This window comes from Argiope bruennichi, chromosome 6 (genome assembly GCF_947563725.1).
Source record: "Argiope bruennichi chromosome 6, qqArgBrue1.1, whole genome shotgun sequence".
Lineage (NCBI taxonomy): Eukaryota > Metazoa > Arthropoda > Arachnida > Araneae > Araneidae > Argiope > Argiope bruennichi.
In genome coordinates, this window is record NC_079156.1 from 64,609,992 (window position 1) to 64,635,694 (window position 25,703).

Sequence of the window (25,703 nt, forward strand, 5' to 3'; positions counted from 1 at the left end):
GTCTTCTGCAGAGTTAAATAATCTAATTAGAGTTAAAAGTAGATGGTTATAATTCACAATCTAATTTCAAGTGTTCTGAATTTGGATTTTTTTTCTTTTGATATTTGAAACTTTTGATTTAATATAGTCGATAATTTCCAATGAATTATGTTCTTTATATTCGGCCAATTGTTTTCAACATTCTCAAAACCCATTTTCTAATGAATATCAGGTTTTCATATGCTAAAAAAATATTGAAAACTCTGCAACTTGAAAACATTAAAAAAAAATCTGATATTTATCATCATAAATCACATTTTAAAATGTACTACAACCCAGAAATAATTAAAAAGGGGCATAACATGCACATAATTCTTGTAATTATTATAATATAAAATTTCATACGAATGCAATAAAAATAATTTTACACATATATAATGGAATTTAAAAAAAAAAGAGGATACTTTGAAAAAAAAATGTATATTTTTGTAGTATAAACTCTTATTAAACAAATTTTTAAAAACTGGTTTTCAGTTTTCAGACTTTTAAACATAATAAATTCCCATAATTGATTAAATTTTCCCTATTTTCTAAGATAAAATAGAAAAAATTGTTTTTATTAGAGTACAAACCGTCTTGGTTCCTTTAAAAAAAAGTCGTACTCTTCGGATTGGATTAAAAGCGCCAACAACTCTCAACTACTATTTCGGATTAATTCACAAAGAAAAGGAAAGAAAGACATTAGTCTCAAAGAATTATCGGCATAAATTTAGCACACTCTGTTTCTCTCCAATACGCATCAAATAATCTTTTTCCCATGCCTAACCTGAAAACATTTAAGACATTACTAATCCTTCGAAAAATGTATTCCCATCTTCTTAAAACCTTTATTCCGAAAGCGCGAAGCTATGCATTCATCTTACAACGTTGTTATTATTGATCACAATAGTTTTAACAGTATTTCCGGATGTCACTTCATTCAATAATATTTAACACAACTGTTTTGGTTCTTAAGTATTTAGAGAGTGTGAGAGCAATACAAATCTTTTCGAGTTTCTTAAAGACGTGGCTTTATTCCTGGCTTCTTATGAAAGGAAGTGTTTGTTCGAGTCTGTGTGTCTATTGACACACTATAGAACAGAACTATCGGCATAGATAATTTAAAAAGTGACAATTGCAAATCGAAGTGATTAAGATTAAATAAAATTTTATCGTTTTTTTTACCATAAAAATATCGCTACATAAAACCAATTTTTATATTATTTTGAATTTTAAAAATATTTTGTTCTTAATGATGTAATGTAATTGGCGTGGGTTTTTTTTTCTGAATTTTGAAAATTTTTAATGATTTTCTACAATAGATTGCAATGAAATTGAAATAGTTTTCGTTGTGGTGAAACTAATCGTTTGATTTTCATCCACCATTGAAAGCTAATTATGAAAGATTTTCCTAATTATCTACTCATTTTTCATGAGAATTCGAAAGTGAAATTGTATTACCATCAAAGACAATTTGTAATTTTAATCAGATTATTCAGAATCATACGTTTTTAATGGCACACTATGAAGACTAGTATAAACAATAAAAAGAGCAGATGTAAAGCTATTAAAATAGAAAAATCTTAATGTCTCTAATAATTTAATGCTTAACAATATTTTGTTCAGGGAATCATGAACATCAAGTTAAGCATAAGAGATTTAATTGAAATTAAACCCAAATTATTCTGGCGAGCCAGTTTGCTGTTAATATATATAACCACATACATAAGATATATTTGCTCTATTAGGTCTTCAGATATTTTTCAGCCCCTGTTGTACTTCTATTTACATTAAATACCGGTTTATATGAATTTAGATATTTTACATTTTATCATTATTTCATTTCTGTCTTCGTAAGATTATTAGGCGGTTTTACTCTTTTGTTGAGATTTTGAAGTAGCATTGACAACTTCAGCTGTTGTACCATCAAAATGTGTAAATCAATAAATCAATCTTAAGACGTTTAAGGATATCATAGAAATATCTTTAATTTTATAAATACAACCAGATTCAAATATTAGCATAATCACCAAGAACAATGAATAATAATTAATAATAAACTATAATATATCATTAGTAATTTATTTCAATATGTGTGAATTATGACAAACTGACAAATTTAATTTTCTATTGATGTGACTGCCTCGTGACAAATGCAAGCATTCGCATTACATGCCATTTAACTATGCTATTTTATGGGTTTCTTCTTGCAGGATGGACAGTGAATTCTAAAATTCAATTGCGAACTTTTTTTATTTGTAAACACACTAACATGAATAGTTGCTATTTAATTAATCCTCTAAATGTTCCTGTTAAAGAGAATCGTTTAAGATTCCAAATACTGAGCTTGAATTATACAGTTAATTTTAGAATTTATACCAGTGGCTAATTTCTTATGTATACATTCAAAATAAACAAAAGTCAAAGAATCTCTTCCCCAACTTTAACAATTGCTTCAATTTTTCCTTGTTTTATTTTATATGAAATCTCTTTTTCTCTAGGCACATCGTTCATAAATGGCCCCTTATCTCCCATTAATCTCCATTTTTGAGAGAAATTCCAAAGATATTTCAACATTGTACATTATCTATGCAGAAAAGACTTGACAGAATCTCCTAACACAACCATTGCACTGATTTTTCCCAATTCTTATTTCATCCGGAAGACTTCTAGATGAATTATGAATGTCAGTTTGGCACATTATCACCTTTTATTTTTCACATATATTACGAAATAAAACTTTGACTGAACTCCAGACTCAATAGCTGAACTCATTTTATCTATTTATTTCACAAAAATGCAAATATAACTGCGCAATTAGAATGCTGTATGTTTATTATTCAACTAAAATTATGGCGAGAGATTTGTTGGTCGATAGAGGCAGTTAGTATCTTCTGAAAATCATTATGTGTATATTAAAATTATCAATGTCATGGCATTTATTTCCAATACTACTTATATACCAGATTCCAACTTATTATTTCCAATACTACTTATACACCAGACTCAATAGCTGAACTCATTTTACCTATTTATTTCGCGAAAATGCAAATATAACTGGGCAATTAGAATGCTGTATGTTTATTATGCAACTAAAACTATGGCGAAAGAACAGTTGGTCGATAGAGGCAGTTAGTATCTTCTGAAAATAATCTATGTGTATATTTACATTATCAATGTTATGGCATTTATTTACTATACTACTTATATATTTTATTAAAAAAATAGCGCTAAAGCACCTTTTACTTTTATTTCAAGCTCTGACCTGTTTTATTCATACTGTAAATACATAAGAGGACCTAGCCAAAGACTGTAGACCAACACCAACGCTAAATAAGAATCGATATTGAGCGCTGACGGCCAAGCAACCCCGAATTATGAATACTGAATGTCTCCGATGAGTTCCGTTTTGCAATTCATCTTACTAATTGGGCAGATTATCATTCGGAGGAAATGCAGGACTCAAATGAATCCTATATTTGTGCAAGAAAGTACCAGATCTGAAGGAAGCGATGCGATGGGTTGGGCCGTTATTCCTATTAATGGGCTCACCCATCTCTGCATCATTAGATAAGAATTTCTGGTGATTTAGAGATTCAAGAATGAGATTCTTAGTCCTTATATTGTAGAAATCGAAGTTGAATTCATTTCAATGGATAAAAGTGCCATATCGAGGTCAGTAGATGGGTTATTTCCTAAATGAATCATCCCTTTGTCTGATTAGCATGCTTTATGGTAAGGATGTCAAACATAAATGCTAGAAGCAAAAATAAACTACTTTTTAGGTTTATGTTGACCACAAATAAAACGGAACTGGATTTATTTCGGAAACATTACTTCCTTAATGATCATCCCATTTGTTTGATTAGCATGTTTTACGGCAAGCATGTCAAACTTAAATGCTAGCAAAAGCAAAAATAAACAAAGCCTAAGCTAATGTCAACCAGAAATAAAACCAATCTTTATAGGTAACTGGATTTATTTCGAAAATAGAGTTTAAAAAAGAATGGGAACAAGGTAAAGCTAATTTTCTTCTTGGTGCTTGGTATCTCTTCCTTGTACTATCTTCCCTTCTTCGAAGGATAATTAGAAATCATTACTTTAAAAATTGACCTGTTGCAAATGTCAATAACTCTAGAACTGATGGGAGTGTTGTTCCCTTTTATAAGTGAGTATAATTTTTCGCACTGATAAAAGAAGTATTCCAAAATTGGGAATAATTCCATATCTCAATTATAAAATCTTTTCACACCATTTTGATAAGTATATGTAAAATTTATTCATCAATAGCAGAGGAATATCAATGGTGTGATATTATATTACTATTGGCTCCTAAAATATTTGTTGCTATTGGTGGTTAGGTGGTGTGGCTATGTAATATGAACAATGAAATGATTACTGGCGAATGTTGTAGCTCGTTGTTAATGTTTATGAATAATAAATATTAAATTTGTGTTATGCAGTGTTATGTTTGTTATGTTTTAGCAGATCCAGACATTTTGTGCACTTGGTAATGCTCAGTGGCTCTTCTTTTTAAAAAAAATCAGGAATATTAAAAATCACATTTCTTTCCATTATTAACACAGTCAACATTTTTATGATTCATTTTCTGTTCATCTTTTATTTTAATAAGTAGTGTCATGTTATTATTATTTGATATGATTCATAATTGCGTGCCATCCATGTTTCTACAAAGTGTTATTTAAGCAGGCACTCAATATTCATAATAATGCAAATATAATGCAAATAACCTATATTTTTTACAAATTGATTTATTTGAAGACAGGCAAATAAATGGGTAAATATACTAATGTACTCCAATATGTTAATATAATCGACGTGATTACGACACTCTATATTTAGCAACATTAAGCAGTTCCTAATCATAAATTTTGTCACTGTAGAGTCGTAAAGATAATTATTAACCCATATTTTCAGCTTACCACTAATCTTATTGTATTGCAACATGTCAAATTGGAGATCTATAACATTGTGCAACGGGGTCGCGTATTTGATAATGCTGCCAAAAACTACGCTTGATTTATAATCGGTGGATCAGTTAGTGTGTATCTCTCGCTCCTATAAATAATTCAAGAGCTGGGATGAGCTCTTCTGGAGCAGTGTTATGGAAGATCACATTCTATCAATTAATATCCCATAGATGCTATATCCCACTATGTTGCTGTTCTTCGAGAGAAATGATAAAACCTATTAAAAGCTGTTTCCTTTCAACAATTCAGATTTTTTGACTCTATCTAATATCAAGCGGATCAGTTGCCCCTCGTCTATCGCCCTCACAAACTGTTCAAAAACTATAATGAGTTCTTTTGGAGGTGAGGAATGAAAGACATCATTCTCTCAATAATATATCATAGATGCTTTATCTAATAGGTATTTAGTATTGTATACATAAAGGAAAAAAAATTAAATCTATTAAAAACTATTTTTCTCCCAAAGAAATCTTTTTATTTTGGAAATACAAAAATGTGCATTTTTTTTTTCAAACTAACAAATTAAACGAAATGAATTTTTTCCTTTTTTTATCCATATATGGCATTTTTTTTAACAGTTTATCCAAAATTTTGGATAATGTAACAACCAACAAAACTTTTCTTATCTTTAATGTCTGTCGAAAATCTGAATATCCTTAATTTTTTAGAGTAGACATATTTTTGTAGTTCAAAATATTCATGTCACGTGTCAGTTCACTTATTATTTTTGCGTTCAGTTTGAGAAGCTCTAGGATCTAGGTGAGATCGAAAAAATGAAACTATATCACATGCATTTGAACAGTTTTTTCTTTGGAAATTCCAAGAGTTTTTTTTGTGCAATAAGAAGATATATTGTTTCTTGAATCAGTTTAAAGATTTCAAAGTGTAAAATTTTTAAGAATAAAAATTTAAATTTTGGTTCTCAATATGATTGAACTTGCAATTCGTTTTCCAATGCAGAAGGGGGTTTGATACACCTTTAAATACCAGCGGGGAATCTTTTGTTTTGAGCTGAAAGTAAAAGTATTGATGCAGTCTGAATTGCGTTTAAATTTAAGAATTCATATACTCCTTCTATTTGATCATTGCATTGACTTACCATTCTAAATTTACATAGTGTATAAGAAAAAAGTTAGCAAAGACACGTATACATAACAGATATTAGATTTCAAGATTTCTGATTTTTTTATAGAAAAATATAAGGCTGTTCGACTATGATGTTCTAAAATTTTATGCATTAATTTATTTTATTTTAATAAATAAAATTAAATATTATTATCTCGATTTACTTTACCTTCAAAATATAAAATTTTAGTTTATCATGGTGAAATATTTACCATGATAATAAGTTCCGTTTTTACAAGCACGATACTGAGTTACAATTAAACACGATAAGATAAACACAAAAAAGTGCACAAAAAATCCAAAATTTTACAAAATGGAAAATTTGTTCTTGTTTCCTTTTTGAAACAATTTCACTTGCTTTTCAAAGGTTAAGTATATGCACTCTTGCGAAATTACGAACTTACGAAAAGGATAATCAGGAAGTGGATAAAAAAAACATTATTTCACAAACATTAATGGCTTGATAAAAAAGGATAAAGAACAAAACCATAAAACGCCTGTACAGACCAAGGAATATGCCTGAAAAAATCTCATCACTATGCATTTAGTAGCAGCAAGTAAATAAAAAAAGTATGGGGGTCGGTTTATTAACAACAACAAAAAAGAAGTATCAAAAGAACTTTTCTGGTAAAAATTTTATTTTTGTGATAGTAGATTCTCGCTCGAAATACTGTCAAATAAAAAAAAGTCTTGATGTTATGAAAATTCATTTATCTAACTTGTTAAATTTTTGGATTACTGAGCCCAGATACAATAAAAATCCCAAATAAAAACATAAATACAATATAATACCAAATAAAAGATAGATATAATAGAATTTCCAAATAAAAATCCAAATAAAAAGATAAAAAAACTTCATCTCTGACGATTTTATCCAAACCTTGACAAAAATATCCAATTTTAGTAGAAGTTCACATATTAAAATTTTTTCATGCAATCCATTGCATTTCTGAATTGCTGAGTTCGCATCTATGCAGACGTATAAGTAAATTTCTCTTTGTAGAATTCTGTAAAAAATTTGACACATTTCTATCATTTTGATGGCGAGACCACATATTTATTTGTCCAGTTTGCTCAGTTTCTAATTTATAATTTTCTCAAAGACAAGAATAGACTGATAGTTCCTGAAGTGATCTTTTCAGTCTGAGAAAAGTTTAAAAGTAGTTTTAATAAAAATCTTCAAACATATTTTTTAGAATGAGAAGCCTTTACTTTTATATACGACTACTCGTCTCAAATAATCAGCTGCTTCGCAAGGAATATTGGTTACATTTAATTTTAAATACATTATTTAGATAATAATGTTTATAATTCCGGCAGATTGCCTGGCATTAAAGCCATGCTATTTATAAAGCCATGGAAACAGTTTTATAACGTCATACGCTATTAAAAATGCAAATATCATATCCATCCACCTTTTATATTTCAAATATTCCAACTACATTTTTTTATTTGCCTTGTAATTTATTTAAATATTAAATAGTATACAATCAGAAAGTTTTCAACGATGGAAGAAAATCATGTGATTAAATATCTGACAAAACAATGAAAATGGTTTGAATATAAGGGCAAAGATTTATTATATTATTGTAAATTAAGCAAAAAAATATTTTTGAAAAATTGACAAAATTTAGGGAAAATTTTAAATTGATATCTTAATTTGACTTTTAAATTGATATCATTAAAAGGATAATTTTTAATATTTTGAAGTGGTGTAAACTTTATTTTTGTCCAGTAACATTTTCGAAAGTTATTTTGGATAAACATAAAAACTCAGCTTAATTTTTAATTAATTAAAATTTAAAAAACACTTGGTGCACATTCGCCTCCTATAAAGCATATATGTGTCTAATTTGGTAGCTATAGGTCAAATGATCTGACATAAATAACTCTAAAACACATAGAAGCACACACATTCATCTTTATTCTTAGTATAAATAATCTTTCTGCGTTTACAGTGCCATTTTTTTCTTCACATCTCAACCAATAAGAGGCAGTATTTATATGTGAGATATCTTATAGGGGTTAAATTTTAACATATTACTCAGAAATGGGTATATTGTTGAACATAATATGTATAGAGCCATGACATCAAATATATACTGCCGCTACCAAGTGCGTTTTCTGTTGGCTGCTCCTCAACTGCAGAGACTATTCCTTGGCTTCTTCTTTCCAGTTCAGATATTTTTCGATCATATTCGGATTCAAATGCAAATTTTCAGCCTATTTGGAATTTAAGTTCATTTATGGAAGACTCATTATTGTAAAAGGCCTTTTACTCAAAGCACTAATTTAGCAACATGACACAATTGCAATAAATTGCTTTTGGTTAGTAAAGAGTTTTGCAAATAATCTCCTGTTTGCCATATTGGCTCGGACTGTAAATGGAATCGTATTTGGTGATAAACTGCTTCATAAATCCTTGCATATGTAAAAGATTTTATGAGTAATACTAGATATAACGCAAAATTATCTGAAGTATAAGATCGTATTTTTTCCAGCTGCCATGATGTAAACTAACTTATTATTATTGTTTTTGAGATGGAAATTGTATACTCAAAAAACCAGCGTACCAAGTTTGATAACGAGTCGCCAAGCAGTTCTTTAAAAAGGTAAGATCCAAATATCTTCCGTTTCAATTGTATTGCCGTTTACTTTTAGAACTAAATTCGTTGTATTGTATCTATATGTGCAGGTGAATATATTAACTATGAAATGCTATAGCTAGAGGAATAAAAATTAGATCTTGTGGCCTTTTAAATACTCATGTGCCAAAATATTCATGTGTTCCAAATTTTTGATCAAATCCGCCTCTCCATCCCAAAATACTGTCTCAAATCAATTAAGCTGTCGGTCTTTTAAAATGCTGGTAATGCACAAATAGTCACAACAAAAATAAAGAGGAAGCTGCTTGTTTGGACTCGCTTTTGAATGATTGCAATAAGGATTAGAGTAGAATGTTTGGAAATATTCAATGGAATTGTGTCCACATGTGTTCTCAAATGCAACAAATTAAATGAATAAAATTGGACCTGTGAACTTTACAACAAAATTATTCATCTGTATAAAATTTTAGAACAAACCCATTTTTCTACTCAAAAGCACCATCAAAATTTTTCCTTTCTTGAATCGACAAAAGCTCTGGGTCTTTCTAAAATGCTAATAACACATGTATGTGAGTGGTGGCAAAAATGTTAAGGCACTATCCTTCTTTCTTTGGACATACTTTTCAATGATAGAAATGATGAATCTTTTGAGTGATAGTAATATTCACGATGATGATGTTGCAACTGTGGTCAGTCGTGGTGCTTAATGAAGAAATTCCAACTCTCGGTGCCTTTAGATATTTTTTTATTAACAATAACAACAGAGTTTAAAGCTCAGGGTAAATTCCATTACCGCTGGGGTCCGTGCCTGCCACGCAAGTCCCCGTTCTCGGGGGTGGATATTTACAAACAGGAAATAAACAACAAGCGGGAGCGCCATCTATGTACAATCTGTAACACTCCCCACCTGAACTTACCCATGTTGCAACTGTGGTCAGTGGTGGTGCTTAATGAAGAAATTCCAACTCTCGGTGCCTTTAGATATTTTTTTATTAACAATAACAACAGAGTTTTAAGCTCAGGGTAAATTCCATTACCGCTGAGGTCCGTGCCTGCCACGCAAGTCCCTGTTCTCGGGGGTGGATATTTACAAACAGGAAATAAACAACAGGCGGGAGCGCCATCTATGTACAATCCGTAACAGATGATGATTATATATCTGGTTTCAATCCTAAAAAGATCAACATGTTTGTAAGTCGAGATAACTTTTTATATCTTTTTTTTTTAATAAAGTCAATTAATTTAAATCAACAGTCACATGGTATTCAGAACTGATAATTTTTTCTGAAATTGTTTGTTGTTTTAGCCCAAATTGTGATGCATAATCTTTTTAATTCTATTATCGAATTCAAATTGAGAAGGCTTTATTAAAGCGTCTCAATAGTATTTCTTTGAAAATAAGGCAAGATCTTGCCTCAATTTTTACTTTTATAACGATTCGTGATCCATATCTCTGAAGGTGGCCATCTATTCGTGTTGTAATTTCTTGAATTCTTCTGAAAATAAGTTTAACGGTAATGTCATTAACAGTAATGTACGAATAAATTCTTGCATATCAGTCCTATCAACAAAACTTCTTTTTTTTTCTCCACTATCCATTCACAATTAATGTTTTCCAAATTAGGAAATAGTGGATGCTTACCTGAGATCCGCATTTATTTTGCTTTTCATCCCCTTCCTCTACCTGCTGACTGAGGTTAACGTCCTAAGATCGCTATTTTCGGACCATTCGAAGATCCAGCATTTTCTATTTCAAGAAAGCTGTAATATCCTCACGCTGGGAATCTTCCACAATTCTTCTTTTATACTCAATGGAATATTTCTTCCTTTTCGCATTTGTATAAGGATCAAAATAACTTTTTAAAGTCATTGAATATTGACTGAACTTAATAAGGACTTATTTTAGTAATAGGGTCTATATTGCAAGCATTCTATTAACTCGTGCTATGCCTTGTTTTTCGATTAAGTCCAGTTTCCGATAAAACAATGTATATTGCAAACTATAAATTTATTTGTTTACTTGTTTTTAATCGATAATGTGAATTTAATACCAATGAAATGTTCGGCTAAAATCATTTATTTCAGCTATAATTACAATCAAATTAAATAGTCACTGAGAAATTTGTCATATAATAATGTCTTTGTGATAAAACTCATGGAACATTAAAAAAAAGCAGATAATTAAAGACATTAATACATAGCTATTTTGGTGAGCAGTATTTTTAGAAGTTTCACTAAAAAATGTATACTCATATGTAATCCATAAAATTCGGTTTTGAGATTGAAGAAATGAAATTGTTATGGATTTTGTATATGCAGACTTAAAAATCACAAAATTTGATAAAAAAATTATATTCCATAAATAAAATTCTTTAGTTGTTGGTAAAAATAAGAATAAATAATAAAAATTGGAATAAAAAAAACGTTCTTAAATTTAAAAGCTTTTCTTTTCAAACAAATGGAAGAAAGTCTAAATATTACAGAAAATATAGAAAATAAACTTCAGTGCTAATTGTAGTAAAGCATTATTTATAACATCACTTGCAGTTATACGTCATTTTGTTGGCATCGTATAAATAAACAGACTTTGTTTATTTTTTCAAAAAACAATCCTTATCAATAAACTTTAATAAACAAACTTAATTTAATTTTTAAAATTTATTTTATACTACGTTTTTCCCTTTTTGCAAATTTTTCCCCTCAGCATTATTAATCATTATTTCTTTTGGTGACATTTTTTAGAAAACAGTGAACAAAATAATCTTCAGCCCTGCTTTAAATAAAACGTGTAAGAAGGATAGACCATCTGAGAACATCCTGTGATTAGAGGGTGGAAATGTAACATGAGATAATCCTTTTTCCGATCCTCTAAAATGTTTTAAACACATTTTTATGAAACTCCTTCAGGATTCGTATTGAGTTTTCTTTTATTACATCAATGGAATACAAACGAAGATTATGAAGTTTCAGCAGAAGTGAGGGAAAATCCTTCGATTCCATACTGAGTTTGTGGATCTATATCAATTAATTTCTTTTTATCAAAAACTTACGAATAATAAGGGGGCATTATTGTGATATAAAATCTATGAGCCAATTCTGTGGTCAAAAACATCAACCGATTCGTCACATTTTTGGTTGTTTTTGAGGCAAGAACTTGTTCAGTATGTCTCTAACTGTTAAAGGACAATCATTAGACACTAATTCTCTGACTAGATCGACTTATTAATGATTCGTCCAAAGGGATTTTCAATCAGAGTGTTACCTATGAAAGGTTGTCTTCCTACTTTAAACATTTAAAATCAATAAAATATCGTTTGTTTTTAACAAATAACTGTTATTAATGGTTTTTTTGCAACATTTCGTATAGTCTTGTAGCAGAAATTGCATTTGCAAAACAAATTTTAATCTATAATTGGTCAAATGAATTCAATTTTTCAGAAAATTGCCACAGTTAAAATTTTTATAATAAAAATAAATCTCATATATTCATATGAAGATATGAAATCAAATACTGAGGGTATACTGAGGGTTGCCAGTTATATATATATGCTATGACAATATTCCGTTAAAGTTTAAAAAAGATTTTTACTATATATATGTATATATATATTAACTAAAGCAATGACGATATTTTTTTTATCGCAGTTTTGTGAAGCAGATAAGTATAGAAGACGACGGAAATTGGAAATTTGATTTTTAATCTCTCTCTTTTTTCAAAGAATATATTGCTTTTCAGAATTTTAATCCCTTTTTTCTTAGAAAAAAAAGCTAAATGTACACACATATTTCTGGAAAAAAATTATTTATAAAGATAATCTTACAAAGAAAAAAAAAGAAAGAAAGAAAAACTCCTTTAAGCTGTTATGAAATATTTGCAATAAATGATTTGGAAACCCCGGAAATGCAAAAAATAATTTTCTACGATTTAAAAAAAAACAAAAAAACTGTCAATTACAAGAAATGTTGTGTCTACTGCAATGTAACAAATAAAATAATGCTGTATAATAAAAAAAAAGAAAAAAAAACATCGTTTAAGAATAATGAAAGATAATTTGAAAACGAAACTCTAAAATTGTACCGCATGATATATTTTATACTAGTTCATCGCGTTTTTGAAAAAAGTCAATCTTTTAAATAAAATACATCTAATAACTTTAAATATTAAGTGTAAAGGAATGTAAGTGCAATAATATTTCCAATATTAATTGCAAATTTTATTTTTATAATCTTGGAAATGAACAAGTTAAACCTGAAACACTATTTATTTATAAAAACCGGAAATGAAATAGGATTCTTTGACATATTTCTTAAATTATTAAGATATTTTTTTGAGAAAGACTTTTAATTCACTTACAAAAATTCCTCTATCGAAATGCTGCCATCTGAGTAGTAAATAAATTTTTTTTCCATGAATTTTATCAAAATAGAATTGTTCTTATTCAAATGTTTTAAAGCAGAGTTTTCGAAAAATGCTGATTTAAAATTGTGAGAAACAAATAATAAACTCCATCAATTCTTTTCCAAATAATTTTCTAACAGAAGCAGTACTTATTATTCAAATGCAATTTATTTTTTAGCGAAATCAAAATTTATTACTTCCTCTTAAGCAACTTTTTAAGCTAATTACCAAGCTAATGCTTAGATTAACTTATTAAGCTAAATGATCAAGTTTTATGTTTATGTTTTTTTTTTATTCTCATTCTTTAAATTTATTGAAACAAATAATAAAGTCCATTATTATTTGCTAGCTGTATAAGTGGCATTAATGCTAAAAAAAGCAAGCAAACGATTTTTTTTAATTATTTCATTATCTTGAGCCAAATAAGAGAATTAAATTTTCTTTTGAATGAAAGAATGAACTTGCTAATTAATGATTCATTTATTTGTTTTATTTTCTAACAATTAATGTTCTTTTAATCGATTTAATTATGTAAGCAATTAATATCCAATTTATTTATTTAATATGACGTTTTTATGAACGAGGCAAAAGCAAAATTCAGGCATCGGATTTTTTTATCACAAAGCTGTTCTAGTAAATATTTTCCAACTGGTTAATCCAGCTATAAGCTTTATCAGTAGTTTGTATACTACTTTTTCTTTCTGGTATACAGTGAGAAAATAATGTAATCGTTAGAAATTTCCGAACTTGAGATTTTGATAAATGCCCACATTTCAGATCTCTCTGAGTCCGATAAATTCATTTTTGGAATTATGTCTATCTGTTCGTTTGTGAATACGTTCATTCAAAATGATTTAAATCTTTGAGCTAAACGGGTGATATTTGGTGTATAATCTTTAAATCTTCTTCGTACACTTTTTACCGAATTTTGTGCGAAATCCATTCAGAGGAAGTTTGTCCAGCAATCAGAGTACAAATCATAAAGAACTAGACAGAGAAAATTTTGTACACGTTTATTATTTAAAATGCAGATTTTTATTAAATTTTGAACCAAATGGGAAGAGGTTGACATCTGTTCGTTGGCACTTTCGCATGCAAGTAAACGCAATAACTAAAAAAAGAATTGACTTAAATGAAATTTGGAATTGTTTCCTCTAATTATTTTGGTATGAGGCCAAAAAAAAAATAATTTAAAATAATCTTGCATTCTTTAACGTTTGATTCCGTAAGTCTCAACAAAGTTGAACTTTTTGAAAAAAAAGTCTATCTATTTTTTTAATACTGTGGAATAGATTGTAAAATGTCCAGAATAGTAACATAAAATAAAAGGTATCAATTTATTTGTCAAAATCTATTGCATCTCCTTCAAAGTAATATTCTACGGCTGCAATGGATTTCTGTCAACGTTTTCCCTAATCCTTAAAACATATCTCAAAGTCATTTTTATGAAACCTCTTCTGTGTTCAACGCGAGTTTTCCTTTATCGAATCAATGGATTCAAACTAGTGACTACATAGATACAATTTCAACCGTGAAAATAAAAAATAAAAAGACATACGATGCCATATGAGATAAATAAGATCATGTAGCTGCATTTGTTGAATGTTTAGCTAAACACTCACGAATAATAATTGCATTGCAGAAAAGCGTTGCAGTATGTTGGTGCAAGACCCGAGAATTTTCTCGTCATATTTTTGGTCGTTTTCAACGCATTACTTCACGCAAACGACGCAAAATATTCAAAAAACAATCTTTATTGACTATCTAGACATTTCATCACGAATCCATAATACACAATACTACGACAATAACAGAAAACAGTCAACATTACAATTGATTTTTGTGCGTTTTTGATATATCCTTTTCTTTTCAAATACCTTTTCACTTGATTGCTGAGCTATCTCGGTTTCACCTTCATCACCGATAATAATGCGTTTTAGAAAAGAATCGCTTTGAGAAAGCAGTTTTCGGGACATTCGAGCACTTCGTTGTTTTCAGCACTAATTGCTTGAAACAACTAGAGAGGGGACGCGTCGCAACCTTAATCCTTTAAAGGGCCATTTTTTTCTAGTTATATTAAAATATTTTTAGCCTTGAAATTAGAATAAGAAAAGGGATTCATTTAGCTTATTAGATAAATTTAATTTGATTAATTAACAATTAAGTAACCAATCAAGGCGCGTCATTTTGTGTGAGATAAAGAACTAAAGCATCTAAGTTTCTATCTTTCTAAAAAAATTTGTCAGAACTTATGCCAGCCTACATAAATTCATACAAAGATTGATAAATTTGGTGGGAAGCATACTTCCCACGGCCCTAGAAAGGGTTAAATAATCTTTTAAAACTGCTTGGCAAGAACCAAATGATATAATAATTTGTTCAAAAATGCCCTTATTGTGAAATTACGATTATAAAGCAATAATTCTCTGACCTTATCTATATTGATCATTCTAATCAAATTAACAATAAATTTAGCAAAATATCTAAATCCACTACTGACTCTATTTATTCGTTATTTTTATAAATATTTAAATAGGAAAAACTAGGGGGCTTCGCACCCTACTCACTTGCCAACCCCGATGTTGTCCTCGAATCACGCATGTCCTCAGGTTAGAGGTTTTCCTGTCCAAGCAACAACAGTAAATGAAAAAAAAGTGTTTTAAGAATGTCATGAATAAAAGCACTCAACTTCAAATGAAAAAAAGAAATATTTTGACATTAGTGAAAATTCAGAAGAAATCGTTTCGCAACTTAAACTTTTTTAAACTCATGTTTTAATTCTCGTGCTCATGCTTTTCCCTGGGGCAGGAATGAAGAATTAAAACATGAAATTAAAAAACATTTAAACAAATAAAAAATAACTTTCTTGAAACCATTAAGTCTTTCTTTGCCTTTTTCTTCTTCTGATAGAGCTGGAAGCCCCAATATTATTTAAAAAAAAAAACAATACAGAATTACATGTGTATTGCTTAGTTATTCAGACGATTGCTAGTTGAGAGACAAAAATCTCTGTTACTCGAAAATATTCATCAGAGTTGCCACAAATGGTTATATCTAAAAGTGGAATTAACAAATAATATTATTTTAAACTCATTTGCTATTTTATTTATATTAGTTAAAGCTTTTCTCTTCCTTATTTGCCATATCACTGTCAAGTGCAGTATAAAAACTTACTACTAAGTTAAAAAAAATCATTAAATATTTCAGACAATACTGGCAAAACAAACCTCAAGTGTCATCGGTCAAGATACTGTCATCCACCAATCACAAAGCGAATAAAATGCAATGTGTACATAAAATTTAGAAATTGGTCATATTCTTTTGATTGAGAATTTGAAATTTCTCCTTACCTAATGCACAGTTTGTATCATGACATATAAAGGATAAAAAAAGCCTAATGTATATTGTGCTTGTTTTCCTTATTTTCTTTCTGTTTTTAAATTGAAAATAAACGCACTAACATTTTATTTAATCTCAAGGAGCCTTTCAATCTAGAAGCTGAGATATTTACATCATCTTTATTCTTTTCTTATAACCAAGCTGCCTGTCCTCCCATCTTTCATTTTTGAGAGAAATCGAAACAACATAACTCAATAATACATTTTTTATTGGGAAATCTTGCGGCTTAGTTTGCCAGCCCTAATTACTGAACCGATATATAAAAACGTTTAATAAGAACGTCTGTGAACTTTGGATATATTATCCAGAATCATTTGCTTTTCATTACTCTCCATTTTTGGGAGAAATCTAAAAATTCAAAATTTCATTGTACATTCTCTATACAAAAACCTTGCGGCAATATTCGTAAATCCCAACTACGGGATCGATTCCATTTTTCTTTTCAAATAAATCCGTATGACTCTTCAATGCGTTATCAATGGACCTCTAATATTTTTCTTCCTCTCCATTTTGAGAGATTTTACAAAATAAAACCTTGATACAGCCATTTCATAGCTTTAGCAGATGAAGCCATTTCGTAATTTTCGCCACTAATTTGACAACTTCGCCATAAAGCTATCCAATCAAAATGCTATATCAATTTTGTGCATTTTGTATTTATATTACTGTAGCTGTTCTTTTATTATACTTTTGTTGTGATAAGATGCAGTTCATCAACTTTGACTGATAAGGCTAAGTTAATCTCATTAAAACCAGCCATCTTTGATGAACTTAGTAATGACATTAATATAACTATGTCGATTAATTTTAATAAAATACATTTTATCGAAATTAAAAAGCATTATTTTTTTGAATGCATAATAAAATAGCATTCTGATCAGTTGTCGTTATGCTTGCAAAATGTTGAAACGAATTACAATGAAAATTGGCGAAATTGGTCCAGTTGTTGAGTTTGGGGGCTCTGTCTAAATTTATTTTGCCATATTTTTCGAAATTGGAAGTGGAGATAATGAAAGATCTTTGATGATCTTTTTAGGAATCGTGAGCATTCATACAAAATAGAAACTTGTGAAACCGGGTACATTGGATATTTAATTTAATGATTGTGACAAACAAACTTTTTGACGGACGTTCTAAACAGACAATGAGTAGTTAAGTAACTCTTTTGTAATTTCTGTCGGAAATGGACGGTGGTTGAAAGCATCAAACTATTTATTTATGAGAAATTCATATGATTATATGATTCATATGATTCAAATTCATAATTAGTCCAATATTCATGGAGAGGGAATGGTTTATAATTTTGCCAAGTATTTTAAATAAATAGATGGTGGGTGAACAGCCGCTTGTCAAAAGCGACTAGCAAGTTAATAAAAATTATCAAAATTTTTATTAATAATATTTTGTTGAAAATATTAGCAAGGGGCATTAAAAAAATAGTCTCAATAGTCCCTTAAATATTTTTTGAAAATATTATCTGACTAAAACATTTCTAAAAATTTCTATTAAATATTTTATACTCTTATAAAATTCAAAAATCCTCTTTTTAGCGGTACCAATTTCATTTCCGTACAACTTTTTTCTTTAATTTCAACAATTTTTAAAAATTTAATTCGATGCACAACGTTTTTATTGTTATGATGAAATTCAAACTAATTTCATTGTCCCGTCAAACCATTCACTGGCGAGCTTTTATCTTTTCTGCGAACAAGAATTAATCTTTGTTCAGATTGCTTCCTTTGAACAAACATTTTCATATCCAATTTATTCCTTAGTACAGAAATCGATGCGAAATTTACCAGTGCTGGGATACGTAGTGAACTGTTTCTATTAAATTCACATTTTTCAATCTTATGAAATAACAACCCGATATTTTAATTTCTTGTTGTTGAAATTATTTTATATTAATAATTTCAACAGCAAGAAAGTGAATATTGCGAGTGAATGAGTCGGTTACCGATTTCGACAAGTTAATATTAAAATTCCTGTTATTCTGATGTGGTAATATAAGTTTCCTATGAATCGGTAGATTACCGTATATTTGACTACGTTACCCTTTGCCTTTCACAAGTATTTAGATTAACAAACAGCTACTGCTTACCATCTTTGACTCAGAATTTTCCTTCATTACCCCTATGAACAGCAATGCCAAGTGACGTCATTCGGAATTCCTCTTAGTTTGGATCAGTCACAGGAGAAAAGATCCTCATTCCACCAGCACGGAGTTTTTTCTTTCCTAGTCAATCGATTTGTCAAGCAGTCATCGTTCAAAAAGTTTCTTTCATGGAAAGATTCTTTTCACTCCATTGAATTGTAATTAGGTGAACTCTCTTGCGGTAACATTTTACCTAGAAACAGTAGCAATTATTAAAGAATAATGCTATAGCAGATCTTATCAAAAAGGCGATTTAATATTTTCTTAAAAACCAAAGCTTCCAATTCAAAGTCATGAAATAAATGTCATGTATTTTAACAGTTTCAACTGGGCAATGCTGGATATATATTTAACGTGGCTGTTCATAATAAATGGAAAAGGAAAAAGATTTTGTATCTAAATATATACTCAAATATATTATTATTATTATTTTCATATAGGCAATTATTTCTCTAAATAACTATTTCCTAGCAAGAGAAATAGAGAAAAATTTTAAATAATGCATAGTATGCAGAAAGTATTTTTTTTTTATCTAAATATTATAACGACGTGATTTAAAAAAAATAAAGCTTAGAAAACAGTTCGGGATAGAGAAAAAAAAGGACGACAAGAAGGCGAATATTATGATTCTCCCTTTCCTAAATATTCCTATTGTGCATTATTTAAATACAGATTCGAGATATCCTGAATTACGACATATCGATTTCATGTTGAAATTTTAATGTCATCTGTCAGGGCTAATAATTTCACTTCAATATTTACGTGACGAAGACAAACCTTGTTCCTTAAGCATTATTTCCTTCTTTCAAGATTGTTTAACTCAGGGGTGTTTGTGGGACCCCAAAAAATCCCCTGAAACTTTTACGGATTTACTACCGACATTTTGGAGTTTCGCGAAGGGGGGGGGAGAAATGAAAAATTACAATTATGAAGTATTGAATGACCTAATTATAAAAGTTCAATGAATTACTTTTTTTTGCAAAATTAAGACCTTTGAACCCAGGTCACGTGATCGCACATCTGGTCGAACGAAGTCTCTCCCTTTTTTTTCTACCGCGCCTACTTGCCGAAAAGAATCCAGAAGAGAATGTCCGAGAATCGGGGGAATGAGTCATAACTAGAAATAAGGAAAGAACAAAAAAGAAGTTTTTCCCCCCTTTTCACGCATTATCACTGCCTTTGGAGAAAGAAAGGAAAAGTTTTCACCACACACACTGACCTTGCGTTTTCTGCTTTCAAAGCAAACAAAATTACCCAGATCAAAATAAATAATTCATTATTATTCCTACTTCCTTTTGAACGACGATCCCCGGAATTTCCGGGTATCGAAGTTCAAAATCCCCGGAATTCCGGGGTTTCCCCGGAGCACAAACACCCCTGTTAACTTATAATAAATTAGACGCCTTTAGCGAACCAACCAATTCGCTGGGAATAACTGGTTATACTTATTTTTTGTTAAATATTTTGTACATACTTTGCTCATGGCTCCATCAAATGAGTATTTTTACTCTTTAAAATGTGATAGATAAAAAACAGTGTTATTTTAATAATCTTACAATTGTTCTGTCCTAATGATTCTTCCTAATGGTGTCAGTGGCCCATGGTATCACAGTGCAATTAAAAGCACCACTTGTACTGGTAATTTATTTTCCTAATTGCACATTGTCTTTCATGGTATACAGTAAAGGAAATCAAGCCATTGTGCAATTGACGAAACAACACAACGAAACACTTTGAATTTCATTGCAATAAAGAAATTGATACAAAAATGAGGAAAATGCTATTTATAAAATATACATTAAAAATTACAATAAAAATAAATGAGTATAGCTGAAGAATGTATTTCTTTTTATTTTAAAACACCAAAATCATTTTTATGGCATGATATTTTAAAAAGTTATCGTAAGAAAATGTCAAAATCCCGCTAATTTTTGAATTTTTTTCTTAAAATTTACTTGAAATATTTAAAAATTCCTCAAAATTGAACATTTCCAATGTTTTCAAAATAAATCTGTACCAACCGCTCTAGATCAAAGCTTCGGTCTAGAATGGCAACACACACACACACACACACACACACATACACACACACACACACACACACACACACACACACACACACACACACACACACACACACACACACACACACAGAGAGAGAGAGAGAGAGAGACGCACACACACATACACGTGTTTTTATTACTTGTAGAGATTATACGTGTGCTCACCCGTTCGTAATAATTTTTCGTAATAAGGGAAAGTATCTCTTATTAAATTAATTTTTGCACATAAACTCTTGTACTTAGACATATCACCTGCTGAGAATCAAAATGGCGAAACTTCATAATTCATGAATGGAGAATATAATTTTGAATGTTCTGAATGTTCTGTATGAATGTTTTTTTCCCGTTTGACGTTTATTCTCCTTAATAGGAAATAAAATTTTGAATATTAGGTTAAATATACCCTTTCGCTTTTTTTGCACGAAGAAAGGGAATTAATTCACTAGAGAATCGTTTCTTCGGAATTTTTTCTATGATTATAAACATCAACATGTTGATATTTTTGTGTTGCAAATACTATCATGGCTCTTGTAATACAATCAATAACTTTACTAATTTTCAATATGCTCTTTGTTGTAACTTGGATAATGTTCAAGCGTTATTTAAATTTTTTGAAGTTCTGTACAACATTTGTCCATGAATACAACAACTGTTGTTATTCATGTTTTTCATTTTTACAAACCAAGACAAAGAATCATAAATCAAGAGTGTCCAGGCTAATCAAAACGTCAGGCAGCTTTAAATTGCCAGTCTAAAAGAATGTTGTCTTGTGAACTCGTATTTTATTATGTAGATAGACTTGTTTCATTTAACAGTTGGCTTTCAGTCTCATATGCTTTGCAGATCTAAAGTTGCATAATTACATTCGTAATAGCGAATCACAATAAAAATTTACTGAAAATTTTATTGTCAAAATATATAACTAATTTTTTCGTGTACTTGATCTTTATACTTGATTACAATGCTCTATAAATATGGCTATCTTTAGATACAAATTTTCAACTATTAACTGACAGATTCAGTCTAAAAGATTTCATCTCTGGAGCTCTAAGAGTAGTTCGTAGGGTTTATTTCTTTGCATAATAAATTTTACAACGAATCTTTTTAAAACCAATAATACTTTTAAAATAAATAGGAATTTCCTCTCCTCGATCAAGTTCACATACTCATAGAATAGTAGACGGCCAGCCCTTTGACCGATTGGGTCTGAAATTTTGTAGTATTCTACAGTTCAAATGGAGTTAATCTGTATACTTAATTTCATTGATTTAGCAGTTTGTGATTCTGAATAAAAGGGTTTATATGGGCATGAGCGGACAAACAGACTTCTTTAAGATGGGTTTCATCCAAATAGGATAAAAATCATCAGATTTGTTGAAAAGGTCTATAGATAGTTAGTTATATTGATGAGTTACCGAGAGTTCTCATATCTATGAAAGTATATCATTCAAAAATTTGTGTTTCGAACTCTGGAAAGGGGGGGGGGGTCTGAAATAAGCAAATTTATCAATACTTTGAGATCGAAAGCATGAAAAATTTTAAAATGCATATCTTTCTATCTCACCTACAAAATTAAATTGTATAGCTTTAGAAGAAAAGAGAAAATCTTCTAATGAACACAGTATCCAATTCAGTGAATTGATATATTTATAGGTAATCAGTATTACCATCAATATCTTATAGGTGTCAGTATTTTACCATCAAAGTTTGAAATCTACCATTCTTAGGCAAAGTAAAAACGATTAATATTGTACATATTTCTTCAGCATTCTATACAATACTAAATAACAATTCGGAAAAGTATGAAATAAAATCAATTTTACCTTTTATAGTATCAACAACAAGTAGGATCAGTGATTTTTGTTTTTCTTTAATAATTATGTCATAAACTTTATTTGGTATACCTTTCTGTCTCTTTTACGCATGCTCAATAAAAGATTTTTAATCGCATTTTTTTTATTTGTTTTCTAAATAAAATTTGTGTTTCTGTAGCTGGTATGCCACTTAAATAAAAACATTATCAAAATCTTCGTTCATAATTTGCCTAAACTTTTACCATGCTATAGAATACCTAGGTATGCATATAGTTCTTAGGGAAAATAAATAACATATTTAAATAATACTCTTTGTGTTTTTGACAATGCTGTCATAAGATTCGTTTAATTTTAAAGAATAAATTCAAACGAAAATATCTAAGCCGATAGAATTCAGTTACATGTAGTAAGCACCACTGGATTTGCAAAACTGCCGTGCCATTACATATTAAAACCATTCCGCAAAACATTTTTTCTTTTAAAACTGCTGTACAGTTTTAATTAGAATTGCGGCTATGAAATTAATATGCACTTATGGAATAGTATCACCCATACACTTTCCCAATAAGATTTCTTAAAAATAAAATTGACATGATGCTTTACATATTTGATGGATTTCTAATATAATACAAAAATATGGCATTGTTCATTAAAGGTTACAATTTTTGATAATATTACAGAACTTTTGGGGCAGGAAAATACGTTTTTAGTCCTTAAGTAATATATATTGTTCCATTGTTCGATTTTTATTACAGAAAGACAGAATTATCAAATAGATGTATAGGTAACTTGGAATCTCGGCGTCCTAAAACTTTGAAAGCATGCACAGCAAATATTGAGAGCGTTCAAGACAAGGACAGAAGCACCAAAGTCAATCAAAAGATGCTTTTTTTAATTGTTTTCAGGGTAATTTATTATTTTTGTTTTAATTTGATTTACAGGGGCTGTTATTTAAGGTTATTCAAATTAAAATAAAACATCGCTTACATTTCAGAATATTATACATAGTATATTTTTCATCCTTTCGAATTCGTTTTCAGCTCATTGTGATCCAATATGATTTGCAGATGATTCAAGCAGTTTGACCAAAGCAATTTTTGTATAAAGCTATTTAGATTAATGTTTCATACATTTTTTAAATCATTTAGTTAAAATTAAATTTAAATTTCTTTTATAATAATACTGAAATACTGAAACTGTCCCTCCTGAATTAAGTGCTTTGCAATTTCAGTTTGTAATATTTCTTACTTAAAAATAAATTAAAATCATTAAAAATTCCAAAGGAAGATATGGCAAGATAGAAAATTAATTTACATTTTATTTAAACAACTCATAAAATTTAAAAGCCATAAGCCATACAGAAAAAGGTCATCGCATTATATCAATACAGTTATAAATTAGTGTTTATAATTGTAATCGACTTAACTTTAATGTACTCGGTTTTTATGTATTCCATGTGCATAATTGATGCAAAACGTGGCGAAATCTTAAATATTGGCCACACTAAAGAGGTAGAAATAAAAATGATAAGAGCATCAACGTAAAAGTATTAAAACTGTTCATTAAAACCAGAGTAACAGCTTTCCTACCTTATGGCTAGATGCCCAAGGTTTTTGGGTACTCCAAACCAAGAACAGCAGATGAAATTCTTGAAAGGCAGTTCAAATTCCTGCAACAGATTAAATAATTTTAAGCAGGCGATATTTCTTTTAAATTGGATTTTCATCACTCATAAATTAACAATTTTTAATTGGCAACAAAAAGTTATATTATTATTCGTAAGATTTCGTAAATAAAAAGCAAACCTGGATTTTTTTTATCGCTATTTTATTATTTTTGCAATTTACGAAGGCCTATAAAAAGGCGACATGGATTCGAAGCTCACAAAATTTACTTCAGAAAATTGAATCGATTTTTTTTTTGCTGCATTTGTTATAATTATATTTTGTGCAGTTGGAAAAAAGAAAGAATACTGCATTAAATTTCGATTACAAAATCTTGAAATAAAATATTTCTTACTGAATCTGTTTGTACAAAATTAAAAGCATTAAACAATATTAAATAATTTAAGTTATATTAAATGTGAAGTTTTTAAATTTTGCTTGCTTTCTTTAAAAAAGCTTTTGTAAATATTTTCATTTAGAAACTCGCATAATTAAACACAGCTAAAAAACGAATTAATACAAATCCAATGCAATCTGTAGGTCAAACGCCTGAAACTGAACTAATGCTTCATTTTAAAAATTATTTTAGAATAAACTTGGCCTTTGCATTAGTAAAATCCATAATACAACTACCAGAATGAAAAATTATCTCAAACATTCAAGTGGAATCTAACTTCTCAAATCAGTTCTTGAAAATTTCAGAGACATTTCAATGCTCTGTGTCCTTGAACGTCTCTTTTCAAGATAAGGAGTGAAAAAGTGAGATCTTTACTGGTGAAAACTGTCACGTTTTTTTTTCAAAGCAATTTTTGTGGCGAATGTTGAAGATCTTTTTGAATTCCCTAGTCTATTCTTTCGTTCATATTAAATCAGTCCCATTCTTTCCCATTCTTTCTCCAGGATTTGTGAATTTCTGAATATTAAAGAATAAGTGATTTGGGTGTTTTTTGGTAATAGGCTTATATTTTAAGAATTTTTTGGTCATAGGCTTATATTTTAAGAATTTTTTGGTCATAGGCTTAAGTATCTTTATTTCAGAAGGATTCTCTCATTCAAAAGTAGTCAATTTAGTTCTACATTTAAAAAAAATCTGTTTAACTTACCAATACGCGAATGTTCTATTTGGGTTATTTTTTAATTTTAAGAGATTTTGGAGAATGCAATTTCATTTATTTATTTTGATTTATGACTGAGCTGCACCCACATTTGTACATATTATTGAAGCAGACATACGTTAATTATAAATACTGTGTTTGTAAAATGAACATAATGAGATTGATAGGAACCAGACCAATTGTGCTTGATAATATTATTCTAATATTTTACAATTCAAAATAATTTGCTAATTTGTAAAACATTATTTAGTGAGAGATTAGGGGTCCTAGACAGATGCCTGATTTGCTTAATATGAAATTCTTCTCTGATATTGCATTATACTAAACAACGTGATGTAGAAGTATTTTTCTAAT